The 20,750-nt window shown below is 34.1% G+C and overlaps 1 protein-coding gene across 5 annotated transcripts in view; it reads left to right on the top strand.

Annotated features, from left to right (window-relative positions):
• PCDH7 (protocadherin 7) overlaps positions 1-20,750 on the top strand; it is a 266,737-nt gene that overhangs the window by 5,912 nt on the left and 240,075 nt on the right. The window lies entirely within an intron of this gene.

The following is a 20,750-nucleotide window of genomic DNA, read 5'->3' as shown; positions in this document are numbered from 1 at the left end:
CAGTTGCTCTGAATACACATAAGCGTTAGTTTAGAGTCGCACCTCAGTATGTTACGTTCTCATTGCTTTTTTTTTTTTTTTTTTTTTTTTATGCCCCTCTTGCCTACCTCATGAATTTTCATTCACGCCGAGAGGCCCTAATTTGCTCGCCCAGCTGCTGCATAGCTCTGTTTGTAGTCGTGAGACCTCTCGGAGCGAAATGTGCCTTCAGGGGTGCCACGAGTGGCTGCCTCTGGTCTCGGCTGTGTTGCCTGGGCTCGGTTCAGTGGAGCTCCGATTGCCTAAAACTGGTGATGGTAGGGACAGTCTTTACAGTCCTTGAAATAAGATAGGGATAGCACAGAGGGGAATCAAGCTCCTAAGTGAAGGCTTCCGTTTATTTTATAAGACGCTTATGTACCCTGAACAGAGGTCCCTCGTTTTTGGGGGAGTACTTTTTGGTGATAGTACTGTATAAAATAACATCCTGAACGTTTTCTCAACTGCAATGCACATTACACAGGAAGCTAGAGGCAAGTGAATGCTGATTCATGTAACTACACATCCAAGTCTGGAACAGGGAAATTATGACTAGTTTGACAAAAATGCTTTCTTTTCCACTTATTAACATGCAAATATGGTACACGATGACATTTTTTTATACTTTGAAATGTTTGCTAGTTTACTAAAACTGAGGTTTTACAAGTGTTGCCAGTATTTGCATTCTGCTCAGAAATACTTAAAATATAGTAGCATAAACTACTATAACTTGTGTAAGCCACCCCATCCAATCTTTCAGGTCACCAAAATAGTGTGATTGTAATATCTACCAGTGCCTTTGTATATGTGGCTATGAAAGTGCTACAGACTTATAGAACGTTTGACACAGCAGTTTCTGTGTGACACATTTCATTAGTGTTGTCCTAGAGAGTACATCACAATTTCAGTTTGAGAAAAGTCTGTATAAAATACAAATTACTAAATTCTTTATCTTTCATCTCCTAAGGTTTATTAAGCACAGAGTAGATGATGCCATTTTAGCAAACACTGGAATAAAAGTAGCAGTGGAATATATGCTAATCACCTATCACTTCTTTATTGATACTTCAATTCATCTAAACATATGGATTATAATCTGCTGAAGTGTAGTTTAATTTCAGTGTAAAAGAATGATTTGCACTCTAAGAGTAGGAAAGGTAAAGGAATAGTCATTACAAATTTCTGTTTTGCTTGATAAAAAAACTTCAAACTTTAAGATTATAATACAGTAATATATTTTGAATTACTTAATATATTCCAAGGATTTCTTTTGATATAAAATATATGAGAAAACTTAGCAGAAGAAAATGGCTTTATTGCACTTTTACAAAGTAGTGCATCTTGAATTGCTCCATTACCTGTTTGCTGCAAAGCAGTTTCTCAGTGTTGATAGTTCTCTTGTGTTAAATATTTAGCCTGTTAGGAATGTTCACTTATTCAAGTAGTTTATAGCCAGTATTCTAATGTCTTATCTATTTATTTTTAAACATGTAGAGAGTATTTTCACACTTGTAAAGCATGCAAATAAATTGGAAATTGTCCAAGAAAACAGTAAAGGTAGTGTTTAATAACAGACTTTATGGGAGAGTCTATCAGTCACAAACCCTCTGTTTCCACTTTCCTATGTGTACTTGCCAGATTGTTGCTGAGTGACATTTGTATACTTTTGCTCATTTTACATAGTACTGAGGACATTAAGACTTACTTGCATGAACAATAAATAAAATGTACACTTTTCACATCTCAAGCATTGACAGTGCAGTATTTCTCAGTTTAGCAGGCAAAACACCTGAGGATTTTTAACACCCAAACCACGTGGAGCTCTTGTTCAGCACAATTGTTTAGAGAGAAATGTGAAGCAGATGCAGATAAAGGGTTCTGATGGGGTGTATGTCAGATCATAGTTCTGCTGTACCTGTGGAACAGAACCAGTAGCATAATGGTATGACTGTGGTAGGGAGACTACTTGAAACCTCTAAGACTGCCTTTATTTACTCATTGTCAGTTCCCTTTGTTCTAAGTAGACATTAGAGAGTGTATAAAATTTTAGAACAAATAAGTGGATACAGCAGAACATACCTGCTCTAAGTTACTGGAGATGAGAGTGATGCTAATTACCCATTAGTGTAATTAGAACTGGTAACTGATACTTTCCTATAACTACAATACAGCAGTCAGGAATAAAGTCTCTGCTTACATGACTGACTGGTGTACCCCAGGGGACACAGGTTGTTTTCATTCCCATGATTTGATACTTAATTTTAAAGGTGTTGAATTGAATTCTTATATGAGTTTCAAAATACATCATGTTTGAAACAGGACATTATAAAATAACTTAATTGGAGAAAACTGCAAACAATTTGTAACTCTCCTTCTGACATCATGTCTTTTATATAAAGTTTAAAACAAAATTCTGTATTCAGTAGACTTCTGACATTTCACAGTCACTATTTGTAGGAGATCTTTAACAAGTTTAACTCTTATCCTTGTCTTACTTAGCATGGTATTACTCTGAAATATTCTTTTAGCCCCTCACTTTTCAATTCTCTCCTTTTCAGTTAAGCACTACAAATGTTTAAAACACGTAGCATTCCACAGGTCTTAATCACTTGCCAAAAGTTAAAGCTGCACGGAAGTGTTTTACTGAATGGGGATGAGTTTCAATGTTTTTCTGGATCATGGATTTAAAATTTGAAACCTCCAGGTGCTGCACATTGCCTGTGAGGAGCCTGGATACTGGGATTTCCAGCAAAGACAGCCAAAGATAATGAAAGCTCAGTGCCTAAGGAGAATCACTTAACAGCTTGGAGAGCTACATACTTAATCATAGATCTCATAATGAATTTTAATTGTAAATACTTATTTTATCATTTAGTTACAGATATATTTTTGTAATATATACTTCACCTCTTTGTCTCAAAGTGTCATACAAGCAGTTTTATTTCAGTGAAAATTTTGATCATGAATCCACATGTTACCAATCACTCTTTGAAGAAAGGCCTTTTAAACTCTTTATATGTTTATGCTTCTTGGCCATCATCTTATCTCAGTTTCTTTTTTATTTGCTTTACTAAGAAATGATTATTAGCTCGTTAAAACACTTCAGTTATAATGCTGAGGGGATTTTTGCTTCTTTTTTTTTTAAAGAGATATTGGTCACTATAGGTGGAACTTATAGAAACAGTAAAGGAATTCCTGCACAGAATTATTTCTGTACTTCAGATATTGGCTTTTTAGCCTCTGTATTTCTTTGTGAAAAATCCCAATGCCTTTTCTCATTGAAAATGTACTGTTTCATGAAGAAAAATGTTTATCAAACCAGTGTGCTGACACTCCAATCAAAATTATTTGCATTTTCTGTAAAGTCTTACTTTCCTGAAAGTGAAATACATAAAAATTATTTGCTGGAAAAAAAATCCTTGTTCAGTAGCCAGTTAATTTATGTAATAAAATTTCAAACATTAATCAGTCTGCTGCAATATTACAGGAGCATTTTGACTCTTTGGTTATCATGTATGTCAATCTATAAACTAAATGGATCAATTTCCTCATGAACATGCACATATACCCAGCAGCCCTAATAGGACCCCAAATTCATCCATTAAGGAGGCAATCAGTTTAGCCATACAGGAGGGCATCATCTTTCCTCTTGTTTGTGTACAGACACACACACACCGAGGCTTATCTCAAAGGCTATTTTTTATATTCCCAAACACCTCTAAAGAATAATTTTTTTCACAACTTTAAGCTAAGCAAATACACTACAGTATAATAATAATAAAAATAACAATGTTATTGTGGCACTAAGTCCCATGTCAAAAAAAAAGAGAACATTTTTATTGAGTAGAAACATTCATATTGGTGACTTTTTTCATACATTTAACTTTCATACTGTTTTGTGAAAAATGTACAGAAGTATTTTCAATTTTCTGTTCTCATTTTGCATTATGTTAAATATTTTATAATTAGTTTTTAAAAGTGACCCACATTTCACCTTCAGTAGCAAATTATGATGAGAGAGGGGCTAATTAAACATGAAATGGATGTATCATTGATGCTTTAATTATCTTTATTTAACAGAAAGTGTTCCACTGATAAGTGCAGCTTTTATTTTTTTCCTCTCCAGTAAAATCATCTTGTACAGTGCACAAATGACTAAGTTACCACTGAATCATTCTGCTCTCCCAGGAGATGTACAGAGCCAAAAGGGACAGGATCTGAGTAAAGGAGGATACATGCTCTGAATAAGTAAAGAACTGTACTATTATAGGCAAAGGGTAGCAAGAAACATCTTTAAAAGGATAGAACCTGATTTATCAACTCAGACAGCTCTCTGGCATTATACATAGAGAACTTGGGTTATAACCATGGTTAGCAGCTTCACTATTGCTGTCAGTCTTTATGTTTCTGAGTGTGTTTCTTCCTCTTTCTCTCTCTGTTGTTTTTTTAAGTTTTTGTTTAGTTATCTGTTTTTCTAGTATTTGGGATAGTTGCTAGTTTGACCATCAGTACAGCTTTGTTTCATCTGTATAGCTTCAGACTCATTTTCCTTTAAGTATTTTCTTTGAAAAGTTTAAGAAGGTTTATGTACTTAGTAATATGCTAGGCTACTTTGACATATAAAACTAATCAATTTGGTTTTGCATTAAAATATAAAAGAAAATCAACAAACTTCAGAGGTAGTTAGCATTATAAGTCAACTAAATCCTTGACAAGCACTCTGAACTCTTCACTATAATTGCAAAAACATTTTAGTACTTAATTACTAATCTTAACAAGATTAACATAATTTTGACTATATATATAGGGAATATTGATAGAAGCATTTAGGCAATCCAGTACAGTATTTAACAGGAAGATTTTCTCAGCAAGTCTGCTTCTAACAGACATATAGAAGCTGTTAAAGCTGCAAAATATACTTTTTTCAGTCTTAGGCCATATTACGTGAAGTATGTTCCATATAATTTATGTTCTATATTTCTCCATTTAAAAAAAATTACCTTTTTAGATGGTTTTATTTCAGCATGTGTTGAGAATATGGTATTTTTCTATTTTTCTTCCTTGATTTTTCTTTCCTGGAAGAGTAAATTTGTTTTCTGTTATCAGATTTTAGACTTTTGTAGCACAGACTATACATTCATTTTAATCAATAATTGAAATTACAAAAATAGACCAACAGCTACAATCAAGGACCAAAAAATCTTTTAAATTATTGTTGTTTTTTGTATATAAATTTGTATTATTTTAATTTTTAATTAAGTTTATAAAAGAAAATTGTGGCATGCATAAAGGTATATTTCAAGCTAGGACTAATTTACTGTTTTTCATATATTTCAGGAAATAGACTTCCCAAGGTCACTTGTATTTTGTTGTTGTGGATGACAAAATATCACAGTAATGCTGTAGTAACTAGGATTAGTGGGGCTTCTGAAATGGGTGACAAGAATCAGAATGGAATAAGACCAGAATAATCCATAGGAGATTTCAAACTTTTTAATTTCTTATTTTAATGTAATTTCCTCTAAGAATATTTAACTGAGAGCAGGTCATGAACACACAAGTAAAAATCTCAAAATGTGATTGTACTGAAGTATTAGTTAGTCAGGTTCCTGAATTATGTCAGTGATACACACTGAAGTTGTCCAACTCTGTGGAGATGTGCTTAGCATGAGTCATTTGCTCACTCTTATGTGGCCATTTTCACTGACAAGAGATCTAAAATTAAAATTAAGAACAACTTTTGAAGGTATTAAAAACCCAAGGGATTAGCTGTATATATAGCACATACAAGCAGTGTGGAGGAACAATTTATTATTACTTTTTGTGAAAGGAGAATATAGAAAAACTTTGCGTTTAGAAGTTTGAACAAAAACAATGTTCTGGCCCCATTTAAAACTGTAAGGTAGGTAAAAGTGATGTAACTTTTTTATTGTTTATACCAGTAAAAAAAATTCCTCTCATTTAGGCAAAAAGCTGTTTTGAAATCATTAGTTTATAAAATGGTGCAGCATAGCCCCAAAAGATCAGTTTTACTCAGAGTAGATCATAAACAGCACAAATATTAGAAGTTGAAGAAAACCATTATCTTTTTCTTTCAAAACCTAATTTACCTTTTTAACTACTAAAAAGAGTGAGTATACTTTTTAAAGGCAAACATTTTTCTGTCGAATGAGATTTTGCTACAGATTTAATGTTCTACTTTGTAACTGAATTAAATGAATGTGTCCTTGCAAGTATTAGGAAGCAATAAAATTGGCATTTACCACTTTTGATAAAAGGTCTTTTATTATCTATAGATAATTATGGATAATGTAAGGTTAGTGTTTTAAGGCTAGGTACAGAAGGTAGGTATTAGCTGATGCTGAAAATTGCTCATAGATAGAACCAGAACACAGAAATACTGATTCCACCTGCCAAAAATTCAGAGACAATATTATCTTGCAGTCATGTGTAAACAAATTCCTTTATGGTACCCTTTTTAAGTAAAAGAAAATTGCCACCTGACAGCATAAAAATTCCTGAATTTTGAATGATTGTGTGATTATTGTGAAGAATCTGCCATAAACTCCATTCAAATTAGATTCTTGACTGGTAGTGTGGCCAGGAAATGTATTGTGTGTTATGTGTCAAATGTTTTGTCTGTTGTAGCACTTCTAAATGAGAAATGGGAGGGGGTGCTGTACTTTATTCTGTCTATCCATGTATAAATATCAAGGTCTCTTCAGCCCTTGAGCAGTGTAAAATACGAGAAGTAGCCCCTACTTCCTCTGGATACCAAATCTTGAGAGTCAGAATTACGTTAACACAGAGACTTATCCTTGGGTAAAAAAAATAGACCCTTCACCAGGACAATGCATTTAAAGGGACACAATCTGGGGTAGAATTATGTTTCTGACTTCAGTGTTGTGCTGGCAAATGAACTAAAGGACGTTATGGAGACTGTCATGACATTCTGGTTATGGTTCAGCTATCTGAGGGTGAGCATCCTGATGCCAGCTTGGGTAGCTGAAAGTTCCTGTGCTGTCTGCACAGAGCTGCACGCACAGGGTGCATGATGCAAGACTTGGGTGTCTTCTGTGACTCTTCTGTAGCTGCAGCTCAAGGCCAAACAAAAAACCAATCACTAAATCCTTTGGTTTACTTAAAGGAACAATGTTTGAAATAAAATTAAGCACTCTGTGCATGTGGTGCACTTTGGCAGGGCTGAAAATTATTTTTCCTGTGAGAACTTCAGCACAGTTTTCATATGTGTGTGCCATACACATTTGAAAACAATTGCCAATTAATAGAACAGAATCTGCATGTGCAGACACCTGATTACATATAAGCAATAAACTGAATTTTCATTCATTGTCAGACCTCTCAGGCTGATGTTTATCTCAGGTGAAACTACAGGTAATGCCTCTAAAGTCAATCAAATTTAGCTAGTATTAACAGCAGTAAATTGTGTCAGGTGTTGTAATATTCAGAAAATGCTTCATATTAGAATAAAATATAGATAGAGAACACCAATTTATCAGTTTGGATGTTAATCCCCTGCATTTAAGTTATCAGCATGTATATAAGTATCATTTGCAAATTAACAGAGTAGGTTTTCATCATGTATTACATCCAAATCTAAAGTTATCTTTCTAAAAGGGTCTGGAAATGATGTGGCTTTAATGACACTTCAAAAAAGTAAGATTTTAGTATTGAATACATTCTTGCTTAAACTAATGATACAGCAAGAATACATACATATGTCAAGCTACCTTTTTTGGTCCACAGACAGGTCATGGTGTTTGTTCATGGAGCTGTGTGTTACCTCTTGGAGGCATATTTACAAGAAAGGCTTGGCCTAAAACTACCCCAGCAACTTTATAATGCAAAATGTTGTTTTGGATGAAATCTGGCCATTTGCTTAGGAAAATCTGCTTGGTTTATTGCAAGTCCCATTTAAAACACTATATTGTACAAGAGGAAATACTTCTGTAGTTTGCAGTCCTTGTAAAGGTGAAAGACAAGAGTGGAAATACAGATAATAAACCAACAGAAAACAAAAGCATTAGTTCATCTGCTCCTAATATTTTCACAGTGATATTTTAAGTCCCTATTTTGCACTTTTGCTATTCAGAACTTTTACAGTCTTGGTGGTTTTAACATACATCTGATCATGTCATACCTGCTTTAAGGTGGGTTACACTGCCTTAAAATTTGAGTAATGAAATAGTTAATCAGTTTCCTTATCTCCATCCATGTATTCCAAATTGGTTATAATGACATAACATGTGCCTTGTGTGATAGTGAGAGAGGATATCCATCGTTCTGCTGGATTAGAGAAGTGCAATTTTCAGTGAGCATGTAATTATATTCCAATTGCAGTACAAGTTTACAGAAGGACAGTAATTGATTTACTTGAAAGAGAAATATTTGTTGAATTTTCAAGTAATGTTGTGAGTTTTTATATGGAGGGAATAATTGCACTGGAAACTAGAAGTATCTACTTAACAGGGCACTACATGCTCAGCCCAGATCTTGGGTAAGATCTGTCACACTTTAGTGGATTTAGAAAATCACTCAGACGACTCCTCTGACTGTATGCTAAGTGTTTTACTTTTCTTTCTGTAATATAAGGGACTAAATTTTAATCATATACAGAAAAAATCCATTAAATTTAATTTTATTTTAATGGAATTTTTCTGAATATGAGTAAAATTCAGCTATTTCTAGAGCAGGTGTCAATTCTGATGAGTAAAGGTGACAGCAGGGTGAAACAGAGCAGAACCTGTTTTCACAGAGTCTTTAAAATATGAGTGATTTTCCAAGGAATTGCAACACAAAGTCTGGGTCATGTATTTTGCTCAATTTGTTGCTAGATGCATATGCAAGAGAAGAGCATGACATATCTGAACTAACTACAGTGCAGATGTGAGTACTCATAGCCTGGCAGAACTACCACCGAGGCTTTGCAGCATTTGGGTTTGTGTAATGGGTGGGTTCACCCAATAGGTTCAGCAACTGCAGACCCTTGAGCAGACAGGAATTCACTAGGGCTTGGTGCACCACAGCAATTCATTCTCTTTAAATTCACCAGGTTCACAGGTAGAGATGATAGGTATACTACTAAAATACTTGCTACTTGTGGTGTTTTTTTGTGCTTTTGTACAAGAATTAAAAAAAAATACATAAGACAGCTTTAGTTTAGAAGTAAAGGGAACTTGTGCAAGTGTTTACAAATGGCTTGCCTTTGCCATCCGGTGTTTTGCAGAGATCACTGCATGCTTATATAATTTATCCTTTTTTGTGCAACATTGGATCTTTAAATAATTATTTATAGTGTTGCTGGTATTCTGGATCTTTCTGTTTGTTCTTTAATGCAGATGAGTAACAGTGTGAAATCCCTCTGTCCAGCATAAATTAGGAATATTTTGTTTTCATTATATTGCAAAATGTTTTATCAGTTGTCTCATGTTCAAGGAGAGCTTTAAGCTGATGCTTTATTCAGTTGGCCCTTCAGAAGCTGATGAATGAATTGAAAATTTATCTTGGACTTTCTAAAACTGCCCATTAGTGCACCTTTCTAGGAACCTTGAATGCTAAATTTATGCATTTTTTCTATACTACTTCTTAATTAAATATATGAAAGGACTGAACTCTTTAAATTATATGGTAAACTTCCTGGAGAATTAATGTTACAGAAATAGGAAAGGGCTGGCTAAAGCATCACTCTACCAAATATTTCTAAAAGGCTTCATATATTTATAAGACTTCATGATCTACTATTGATGCAAATTACTAAGGATAAAAGAAAATCCATCTGTTATCAAAGAAAAAAATAAATTAAATAAGTCCAAGGATTTGAAAGACTTAGCATTAAGGACTAAGTATTCATACTTTGTGATGGGTTTATAGTAATTGACAGTAGAAAAGACTTCCTTTTAGCATTTACAATGTGGGTTATTTTTCTTTAAACCAAAGAAAATGACTTTGCCATAAAAGCTTCTCATGTAACATATCCTGTCTCATTTCATAATTTCCTATCCTTCACTGAAATGTCTCAATTAAAATACGGCCTACACCATTTCATGTTGTGTTGGGCATTACTAGCTTTATTATTACCCTTACATTTAATCAAATGGTCAGTAGCTAAATAAATAGCATTTCATCAAGAGCTGTTGCTTTTCAATCAGCTAGGAAAAAGATTACAGGCCTGAGCACAGATCTAAGGCTAGTGTCTCCAATCTGCAACTAATTGTGCACTGATAATAGCACTGCCCACAGGCAAATCTTACTCGCTGTCCTGATCTATGATAGATTTTCCTGAATGTTAATATTGCATCAGATGGAGTAATTTTGTTGCAGTTGCCATATTTAACCTTTCCTTTTTAACTGAAAATATATATTGTTTGGAGACACTACCTTCATGCTTAATTTCTGGAAAGAAACGCTTAAAAAGAAATCTCAAGGGAAACATTATAGCCGTGCTTTTTCCTTTAGCTTCTCCTCTTAAAACAGTTTCTTCTTTAGAAGATAAAGTACTGCTGATACTTAAAGAAGTACTTACATGTAACATTACATATTCTGTGGTTTATGTGAGGGATTGAGGACCATGTTTTACAAACTGCAGCAGGAAGCAGCGCTTCACTCTCCCCTGGCGTGGATGGACTAGCTGTTGAGGGTGTGGGTCCCAGAGTTCTCTCTGGATCAACTGCAGATCACATAGTAACTGCATATAGCAGATGTGCAGATTACATCATTAAGACATTATAAATATTCACATTTTTCCAGTGTGAAGTTGATGAGGGTGATTAAACACACAGCAGACCCAGTACTGTACCAAGACTCCATCATTTCAGGTGCATCACAAATTCAGATCGCACTGCAAAAGCTGCTGTTAAACACAGAGGGTGGAATAGCAAATACTGCCTGTAGTCAGCACATTATAGTGTTCTGGAAGAAAACTGTCTTCTGGGCTGTGTACATTGTTCTTGTGAAATGATTCCAACAGTTTCAAATCTTTCTTTTCACCTTGCTAGTTATAGAAACAGCTCTTCACTTTTTTCTCTAAAGCAAGTGGGAATTGTTCACTGTCACAAATAATAAATAACAAGAGTACCCGATCTGCAGAGCATGGAAGTGATAAAAACACATGCTTATGAGTGCTTGAGATTTCACAGCTATTAATTTTGAGCTTTTTGATTGCAGTTCTGTTTTACAAGAGTGGATGCTGTTAGGGCAGCAGTACACAGTGACAGTGAAGGATTATGACAACATGCATTTATCACTGTGAGCTTGATAAATTCAGTGTAAGAGATGGTCAGAAAATGCCCCTAAACCTGAAGTCATAAAAGGTATCTTGCCTTTACTGAAAGTTAAAATAGTGAACATTTTTCTATTACTGCTAATGATCTTTTTCAATTATAATTCAATACTAACATGAGTATGCTTGAGAAGGCTTCTTTGTGCATAATGAAATGTGTAGCTCTTACCAACATTAGTGAATTTCTTAACATGTGCACTGAAGGAATCTAGGAGTTTTGTGCAGAATGCTGTTGTATATATAACATGTAATCACATACAGAAAGGTCCTTTAAAAAAGGTCAGCAAATACTATAGCAAGTTTGGCATTAATAAAAGTCAGAAGGACTCTTAAGACTTTCAAGAGTGCTTTAAAACAGCTTTTAAAGGAACCTAGCACTTGAAGTCTAAATTGCAAGTTTGTTTAAAAGTATGCTCCCTGACTACTTCTATGTAAATCAAAATGTGGTAGATCATCTTCCCTTTTGAGATTGTACCATTTACAGGTAATAGGAGTGTTTCAAATCAGAAACCACATTTTTGGATTATGGACAGAAACAGGAATTTCAGTAATAATTGGATATCATTCTGAAGTTGTATACCGTAAGAAATTAGAAATTAGAATTTGAATACTTAATCTGTAATATTTATGCTTAATTTTCAAGGTGATAACAGAGAAAAGAAATCCTCATTTATACAGTAGAAAGTCTGGAATAAGGGAAGCAATTGAGTAAGAACATGTCTAGAAATGTTAGTACTTCATTTTTTTAATCTTTATCATTCTAGGGAATTAATCTTCAGCCTTTCTGAAATCCTCACTGAGCTGGTAATTTTTTTCACATTTTCCGAACATCATCAAAGCCATGCTAATCTGGACCAAGGGCATGTCTCAGAGTCCTTGAATCTCTGAAGAAAACATTTTGCTGTCTTTCCTTTTTTTAACACAACCAAGATTCACTTCAAACTTTTATAAAACATTTAGAGAAGACAGTTTGATTATTTACAAGGTTGGTGTTATAAGATACAATCAACAGTTTACAGTTCATTGCAAGATTAATAAGAAAAAATTGCAAATCCAGGAGGCATATGTTCTCACTGAATTTCTGGCTCAGTAATTAGACAATCTGGCTACTGAGTGAGGTACATTTATGATAGGTTGTAATGTAGATCCCATGTATAAGGCATTGTAAGCCTATAATCTGGAGGAAGAAGAGGAAAGATATAATGAGAAAAGGAAATCCAGATTTTCTTTTTTTCCTGTAATGTGAATCTGTAGGTATTTATTTTGTCTCCCAAAAGAAAAGGCCTAGCATTTGAGCAAGACTTTTCTCATAGAAAAGGAGAATAGTTGGAGTTCTGTCATTTTTATTTTTCTCTAAATCTAGAATTTTCTTTCAAATTAAGAAAATCTAGTTTTTAATCATCCAACGCTCTAGATTCTGGCAATGTCTTTCATTAATTAATATTTGTATATAACTTTGCCAAGGAAAACTTATACTCTATACCTTTCTCATCATCTTCATCAAAAGCAGTGTACTTTTAAGACACTGGGGCAGATAGATAGGAAAATTTAATCTTTCAGTATTTGTACGACTGCCTATTTGTTTTTTCTATGCTTATATTTGGAATGATTTTTATGGGACTTTACAGGAAGCATAGACTAGGCAACTACTACTAAAACTTACAGAAGAAAATAAAGGGAACCTGTGATGGAAAAATTGCTTTCAAAATCTTTTTTCCCAGTTTTTCTTTTGTTAAATATGAAGATTCCAGTTTTAAAAAGTCACCCTAGAGAACCTTAAAATATTTATTTATATGTTGGCTTTATGGAAAGCTGTTTTGAGAGCCAAATAAACCAATCTGTAAAATTGGTGTTTTGGACAGAGAACCGTTGTTGAGGAGGCAGCAGAATCCATATGCTGAGAATTTCACTCACATATATCATGGATTCTTATATTATCTGTCCTCTAACACCAGCTTTGTGCTCTGCTTTTATAGTCTCATCTTCCCAGTAGAAGTCTGAAGATTTTTGGATTTTCGTTTCAGTCTCTGTTCTTCCCACCAAGCCAGTATATTTTTCTAATACTGTAAGAGTCAGATAGTGCAATAAGAGATCAAATGTTATGAAAATGTGGAGACTGAATATTATTTCAATTTTGTTCCTTCTGCTGGATTACAGAAAGTGTTGTTGATCTATAAGTATGTTGCTGTTAGGGTTTATTTGGTGTTTTTGTGTTTGTTTGATGTTCTTTATTTTTTATAATTAAATCCTATTCTAAAACTTTAAATATTTGAAGATCTGAGCATGTATGATTAAAGGTAAGACAGTGAAGACAGTAAAGATCTTCACTGACAGACTTTCCCTGTCCCATGGAATAACAGCACATCTGTATGACTTCTTGGATACTGTTTTCCTGAAGAGTGGATTTCTTTCTGTTATAATAAAACCAAAGGAACAACAAAAACAAAACCAAAAAAAAATTGAAAAAGAAATCCATATACCAAAAAACCCACCAAAACAAACATCAAAAAACCCCAAATCAACCAAAACCTGCAAAAATGCTCAGGCTGATTTCTGTTTCCATGAATCAATACCCCTAGTCAAATTCACAGTCAGTCTGGCAAACACCTATGACTGACCTATGCTGTAGAGAATAAACAGAGACGATGTCAGTTTTATGACTAATCCTCTGTCTTTCATGAAACCTTTTCTTTCCAAAAGAGGCTTAAGTATTTTGAGCACAAATGAAATAGTGCCCATGCTCTCTACTTTTCCATAATTCAAGAGCTAGGAAGCCTGATTTGTGAGAAGCTTATTCTGTGACTTTGTGTGTAATTGACAGTGAAGGGGGAAAATGAGGCAATGTTACGCCTTTGCCAGTTCTTTTTAGAGGAAGGAATATACTTACTCATTAATGATCCAAGCTATGAATAGATTCATGGTTTATAGCACAGCCTTAGAGTGGGTTAAGAGAATTTAAGGGTTTATCACACAGTCTTAAAAGAGGCTAAGAGAATTTAAAAGAAAGCTATTCAGACTGGAAAATTCTGGGTAAACATTTACCTATCTTCTTGGCAGTTCATTATTAAATTATATGTTGGCATTTTACAGTCATAGAAATAAAAGAGTGGTACAGACAAAGTAATAGAAACACTCTGATGACCTATTATTAGAGTTTAAGCTGAATAAATATTCAGCATCTAAAGTATGGAGCAGAGGTAATAAAAATCATTGGAAACTACCATCCACAGTGCATAATATTCAGTAATACAATTTAGTTAATTACATTAATACATGATGTAGTACTGTATGCTGCAGTATTATCACACTCTGTCTATGCCCTGGGGTTAAATTTGTTCAAAGTCTTAGAGTAGTTCTAAACAGTAGATATTTCATGATGACTGGCAGATAAATGCATTAATATAACTGTAGCATAATGAAATCACATCAAGGTGTGGGGAGTTACTTTTTTTAAAATTATTTTTTAAAATCAAATATTCTCATCTTCCTCTCATCAGAGGAAGAATCTGCATAAGAAAGAATCCATGTGAGAAATACAGAACCTTGTTAACAGTGTGCTGTCATAAGTGTCCTTTAACATATGTTCAGTTCTGTCTTATTCTAGACATGTCCTTAATATCACCCTTTTGGTTTCTTCTCCATAGGAAGTAGATAATAGCATTTTTTTGCTTCATGATCATGTTACAAGTTTGGAGAGAAGTCAGTAAATGAGCAAGTGCTCTTGTTGCATGCAGAATTTTGGATTCTAGTCTGCAAGTCAGAGACCAAAATGTTGTGAGAGTCAGGTTCTCTGATCTGGTGGTGCAGTAAATCCTAAGTACAAACAAGCACAAATTGTAAGGTTAATGTATTCAGCTCTTAGAAATGTTGGGTTTTGTAGGACACTTTTTGTAGGACAGGTTGAAATTACCCTGATGAGATTATGTATTTTATATATGTTTATAGAAATGGATTGAATTACACTGAAGTATGAATTGTAATGGATTTCATAAGAGAGCTTAAATTTGGTTCTCTTGAGAACATAGTGTCTTACTAAATTTCTTATATGTTTTACTTTATTATGGTACATATTTAAGAATTTCATTCTTATTTACTGATGTTGATAACAGGATAATAGATCTCTACATTCTTTGTATGTTCAGTTTGTGTTTAATTATTGGAATATAGTAGATATTTTATCCTAATATTAGAGCATACTGCCCTTATTTAGCACTATTGAAATAAGCTTAACTTCACACATGTTGACTGTAGAGGGATTTCCCTGTATTACTCTAACTCTGTATTCCCTTGAAAGATTAAAATAACTGTGATAGAATTATGTTTAACTCATTTCTATGAAAGTATTTCAGGCAACAGAACTATTGTTACGTTCCTATATGTATATCAGACTGAGTTCTCCTGGTAAGAATGAGGTACAAATGGCAATGTTAATGAAGGACATATTTTTCAAAGTTTGTTACTTAAAGGTGAACTTGGGCCCTTAGGCCAATTTATCTCACCTCAGCTTGCTGCTCATCTAGCCCAAGTTACTTATGTAGGGACAATTTACAGGAAGAGGAATAGATGCCTTAAGGAGTCAAGCTATTCTCTTTACTTTAGCTATTAGTGTCTACTGGACCTCTGTCTCCACTGATCATAGCAGAAGAGTAGTTTAGGCAGCTTCTAGGTCACTGATTTGGGTTGACATTCCAGCTGCCCTGTGATTTTTCAAAATCAGGTAAAGGTTTTGATTTTTTTTGGTGGTATATTTCACCCACACAGATGATGACACAGACCTATAATAAAAATATTTGAGGTATTTCTGTATGTTTTGATTGTTGGGGCATAGACAAATGCATTTGGTAGTGGAAGCAGGGGATAAGAACACAGGGCCTAGGCCTGCTGAAGGAGTGTAGCTATGCATCCTTCTGTCCTCTCACCTGTTGCCTGTATGTACTTTTTGGAAATGTGAAAAACGACTGAGGGAACTAGGAAAGCAAGCAAAATGCAGATGCTCTGTAGATATTCTCTCAAAATACCAGTCATATCATTATTTCTAAAAACTGTAATTAGATGTTTACCTTAGTTATTTTAAGTAAAAAGTACAAATTATGGAAATGCAAGCACTTATGTGATGGTGATACAAGAGATTGTGAGTTCATCACCACCAGGATATGCTTTATGCATGTTTTAATTTCACCTCACATCTGCAGAGAATTTTGATGCTTTGCTTTGTCCTCTTGCCCTAGGCAATTTTTATAGTCAGTAAACATCAAAGTTAATTAAAAAGAAAAAAAGACGTGTAGTGTTCATCACATGTCATAAATAACATTGATGGATTCTGTTCTCTCTATCTAAGCCTAGAAAATGAGGAATATGTAAACTGATATACTAGAAAGTATTTATAGCTTTAATAATAACTAAGATAACATACAGCAGCCACAGTGTCTTAAACTGTTTTATGTTTTGTCCTCTATTTAGAGTTTATCTAGCAAATACAGCTTGTAAAATCAAGAGAAAATGGCAGATAGATAAATTTTATATCATGATACAGACATAGAAGCTGTATCTAAATGTGCCAAAGACAGGATTTTTATTTTGTTGGGATTGCAGGAACATCAGATTTTAATAATGCACTGTTTTATTGTTCATCATAGCGTTGATGCTGAAGATTATGAAAGAGGTTTGGTAAATTTTCCTCTAAGTTGGGCCTCTTTAGGAAGAAAAAGGGAAACAGTAATGAGTTAGAAATGCTAGCAATGATCATATCTAAAACTTAATAATAACAACAAGCACAAACTCAAAAAAATGGAAAGGTAATTTAAGGAAGTTCAAAGAAAAAAATTTTTTGTGAGATTAACCCTTTTTTGCAAAATACTTTGTGGTAACTGTCTGCTTGAAAAAACCAAACTATCCTGGCTTTGTGATAACACACCATAGTGTTTTGTTACAATTTCTTCAGTGGTATTTTTATGGTGACTTTATAAAAACTGTTTCTGCCACCAATCTTTCTTTACCCTCAAAATGGATAATATACTTGTAGAAATATAATATAAAGTAAAAGTAGTAATGCAGTTGTTCTAACAAACAAAGTTTTAGGCTTGAAAACAGAACAGCTATAGTGTTCTGAGTGTCAGATGAATGTATTTCCAAAATCTGTATCTCTACATTCAAAGTTATATCCTGCTTTCTCTTTGCTGAGAAAAAGCTGATGTTTATGAGACAGAAAAAGTCTCGAGGCAGATCAAGGAGATTCAAGTGAGAAGATGAAAAGTATGCATTTTTTCCCTGGGAGGGAAAATACCAGAAAGGAACCTGGAAATATTTGCACACAGGAATATAATGGCTGAACAGGGAGACAGGTGTGTCAGGAATTTTAGCTGAAATGATTCGGAGGGATCCATCCAGCTAGGATGGATTTGTATGTCCTTGATGAGTGTCTGCCCAGCTGCAGATGAGGGCTATATGGTCCATCAATGCCTATGTCCTTGTGAAGAATAAGGTGCTGTGACAGAGGAGCTTACAGATTCTAGCAGTGTCTGAGGTAAGGAGAAGAAACTCAGTACCCTGGGTTCTTCTAATAGATTGTGTTACCACCTTATTTCACATAACTTAGGCAGGATACCAGGATGTGGTTGTTATGTTATAATTGATTATACATGACCTACAGACTCTTTGTGCCCAAACAACATAATAGATAGGTTGCCTGGATTTTCAATAATCAATTTTAACTTTATTAACCCTTATTTCTTCAAATGCATTCAGCACACAGACACAGGCCTAGTCTATGAATTTTTAGGGGTCTATACAACTCAGAGTGATAAAAAGAATTTTATAAACTGTGTAACTCCTTCCTGCGACTGGTTTCCTCTAACATTACAGGAAGTTAATGTCAATCACTGTAAAAAATTTGTAAGGCCACATCTTGGTTCCTGTTCTCCTGGATTTGTCATCTATAGAGGCATAAACCAGACAAAAAGCCAGACTGAGGACATAATTAGAAGTGTCATCACTCTTATGTTATTAGTCCCTGGTTTAGTGGATTTTGGAGAAGTCATTGAGGATCCAAGCTATTGCCTCAATGCAGATTTCTGTTCTAGCAAAGGACCATTTGAGGAGCAGTGTATTGCTGATATAGATTTGTTCTATCATTCAGACTGGGGAGAGGTGACCTGTAAAGTGAGGATGATGATTTTCAAAGAGATACAAAACTGAAGAAATATTTTCTATCCCTTTCTCTGATCTTGAACTGCGCACATTTTGAAAGGAAACACCCATGTATCAGTGGCTTAGTATTCTATATCCCAGTTTTAAAAACAAAGAAACAGAGTTCACATGTGAAACAGAGAAAAAAATAAAAGGCACAGTCCTACAAACTCTGATGAATATTGTGTTTACAGGACCTCAGGTTGGTATTTTTATATGCTGTTTATTCTCAGACTTACTGTTAAATCAATAGAGTTATTTTCAATTCCTAAACCCCTGGTTTTCACTACTTAATGTTTTGTCCTATAATAATCAAAAGGTGACTTTTGCTTGGCACCTCTGATGTAATTAAATAATTTTGTTTACTTTATAGAATTAATTATTAATATGAAATGTGAATTGATATTCTGCATGACAATTAAAATATTAATTATATAGAATAGAATGACAAATAAATATATTTAATATTATCAAGTAATAATTATGGTAATAACTTTATTAATTAAATGAGAAAAGGAAAAAATATTTTTTACAAGTTATTACCCTGGATTTTTTCCATTAGCTAACAGATTAAGGAACTTTTGAGACTTAGCACCTCCACATGTATATAAGCTAGTTTGCATTTATTTTAGTATAACCTTTCAACTCATGCAGTGGATAATTTAGAAGAAAAAAATTATGACCATATGTATTAGAAGTGCATTCGTTTTATATTTACATAGATATAATAATTTTGACATTTAAAGCTTAATTTTTTTAATCAAACATGGCATTCATGCAAAATGTGTTATTTTAAAGAAGGCTACTCAAATGATGTAAACAACAAAGTCGTCTGCATTAAAAAGAGGCATGAGAAATATCTCAGAATAGAGAGAGTAGGAACTTGAATGGATTTGTAGTACAAGTGTTTTAACAATTGTATTCAACTTCACTTATACAATAATATTTTTCAGGGCTGAACATTCAGAGTATAAAATGTCACACGTAAAATGTGTTATGTCACATTTTATAAAGAAACTTTATAAACACTGTGTGTGTGTGTAAATTTATGTGCTAATACAGACCCTGCTCAAAGTGAGAAGCTTGATGTTACTTGATCACCAGACACGGGACTTCCTGTTTGGATTTTTTTTAATTTGTGGGTTTTGTTTTGTTTTGTTTTAAGAAGCATGATATACCAGAGTATAGGGCTAATTTTATGCACTGGTTGATCACTGCTGTGTTTGATTGGTTGCTGGTAGTCTTAGTGCAGTGCATTGAAATAATTCATTAGATTCCTAGCAGCAAATGAAAAGTGTTGTTTTTGATATTTCTCTGACAATTTAGAAATTTTGAACATAAAAATTCTCATTGACCTACCTAAGGAAACACACTGGCAAGTGATATAATTCTGTAAGTGTTCCATTCACCCGCCGTGAGAGCGATCAGGGACCAAGCACCTTATGTAAGCGTCTGCCTGCTGGCTTTCGGAAGGGATCGAAATTCGCTGTGATATACTCAGGAGCATCCCATTCTTCTCCAGTAATCCCAGCAGGCAAAGTCCAGTAGAAGAGAACAGCTAATAGAGTATCTGTGATAAGCAGTTACAAATGTCAGCACAGTCTCTTCCAAGTTATCACATTCCCAGAGGATGCCAGAGAAGTTAGTGTATTACTCATTGCAGTTTCGGTATTTATCCTCTCATGAGGCCTACTTGAGGACAATCTTCCTTATGTGTTCTGTGTAGTACCCTGCAGTGTAATATCACTGTAGAATTTTATTTTGATACTATCTTGGTAGAAGAAAGGTAGAGATTTTGCTTTCTTTTAAAGTAATCAGTGATAGATGTAATTTGTTTCAATTTCTTTCTTAAAAGTTGACCTTGTATGCTGGGCTTTGACTTTTTTCTCTATACATATGAACCGTGACATTAATCAGTATTTAAAGGAAAAATACATGTCACATTTTTACATAAATATGCCGGTAGACTGATAAAATACAGCAATGACTACTTCCTGCTTTTAACCCCAGGTATGAGGGGATGCAGCTATGGTTGCTGCAGACATTTTAAAACCTTCTTTCAGAAAACTTTTTTGAGCTTGTTGCATTTTTATGCCAAAAAATATTTAACTAACATAATTTAATTCATAGGATCATACCTGTTCTTTGTCAGACTAGCTACCATGTTTCTCTTATGCTTCAGAAAAGAATGACTGGGTTCAAGCTATGGATTGGGAATGATTCCTGGGCAGTGGTGTCTGCTGAACTG

This window comes from Agelaius tricolor, unplaced genomic scaffold (genome assembly GCF_023055355.1).
Source record: "Agelaius tricolor isolate 1412-34295 unplaced genomic scaffold, bAgeTri1.0.p SCAF_8, whole genome shotgun sequence".
Lineage (NCBI taxonomy): Eukaryota > Metazoa > Chordata > Aves > Passeriformes > Icteridae > Agelaius > Agelaius tricolor.
The sequence above is the reverse complement of the archived record's forward strand: the minus strand, read 5'-3'. Positions and strand labels throughout refer to the sequence as shown.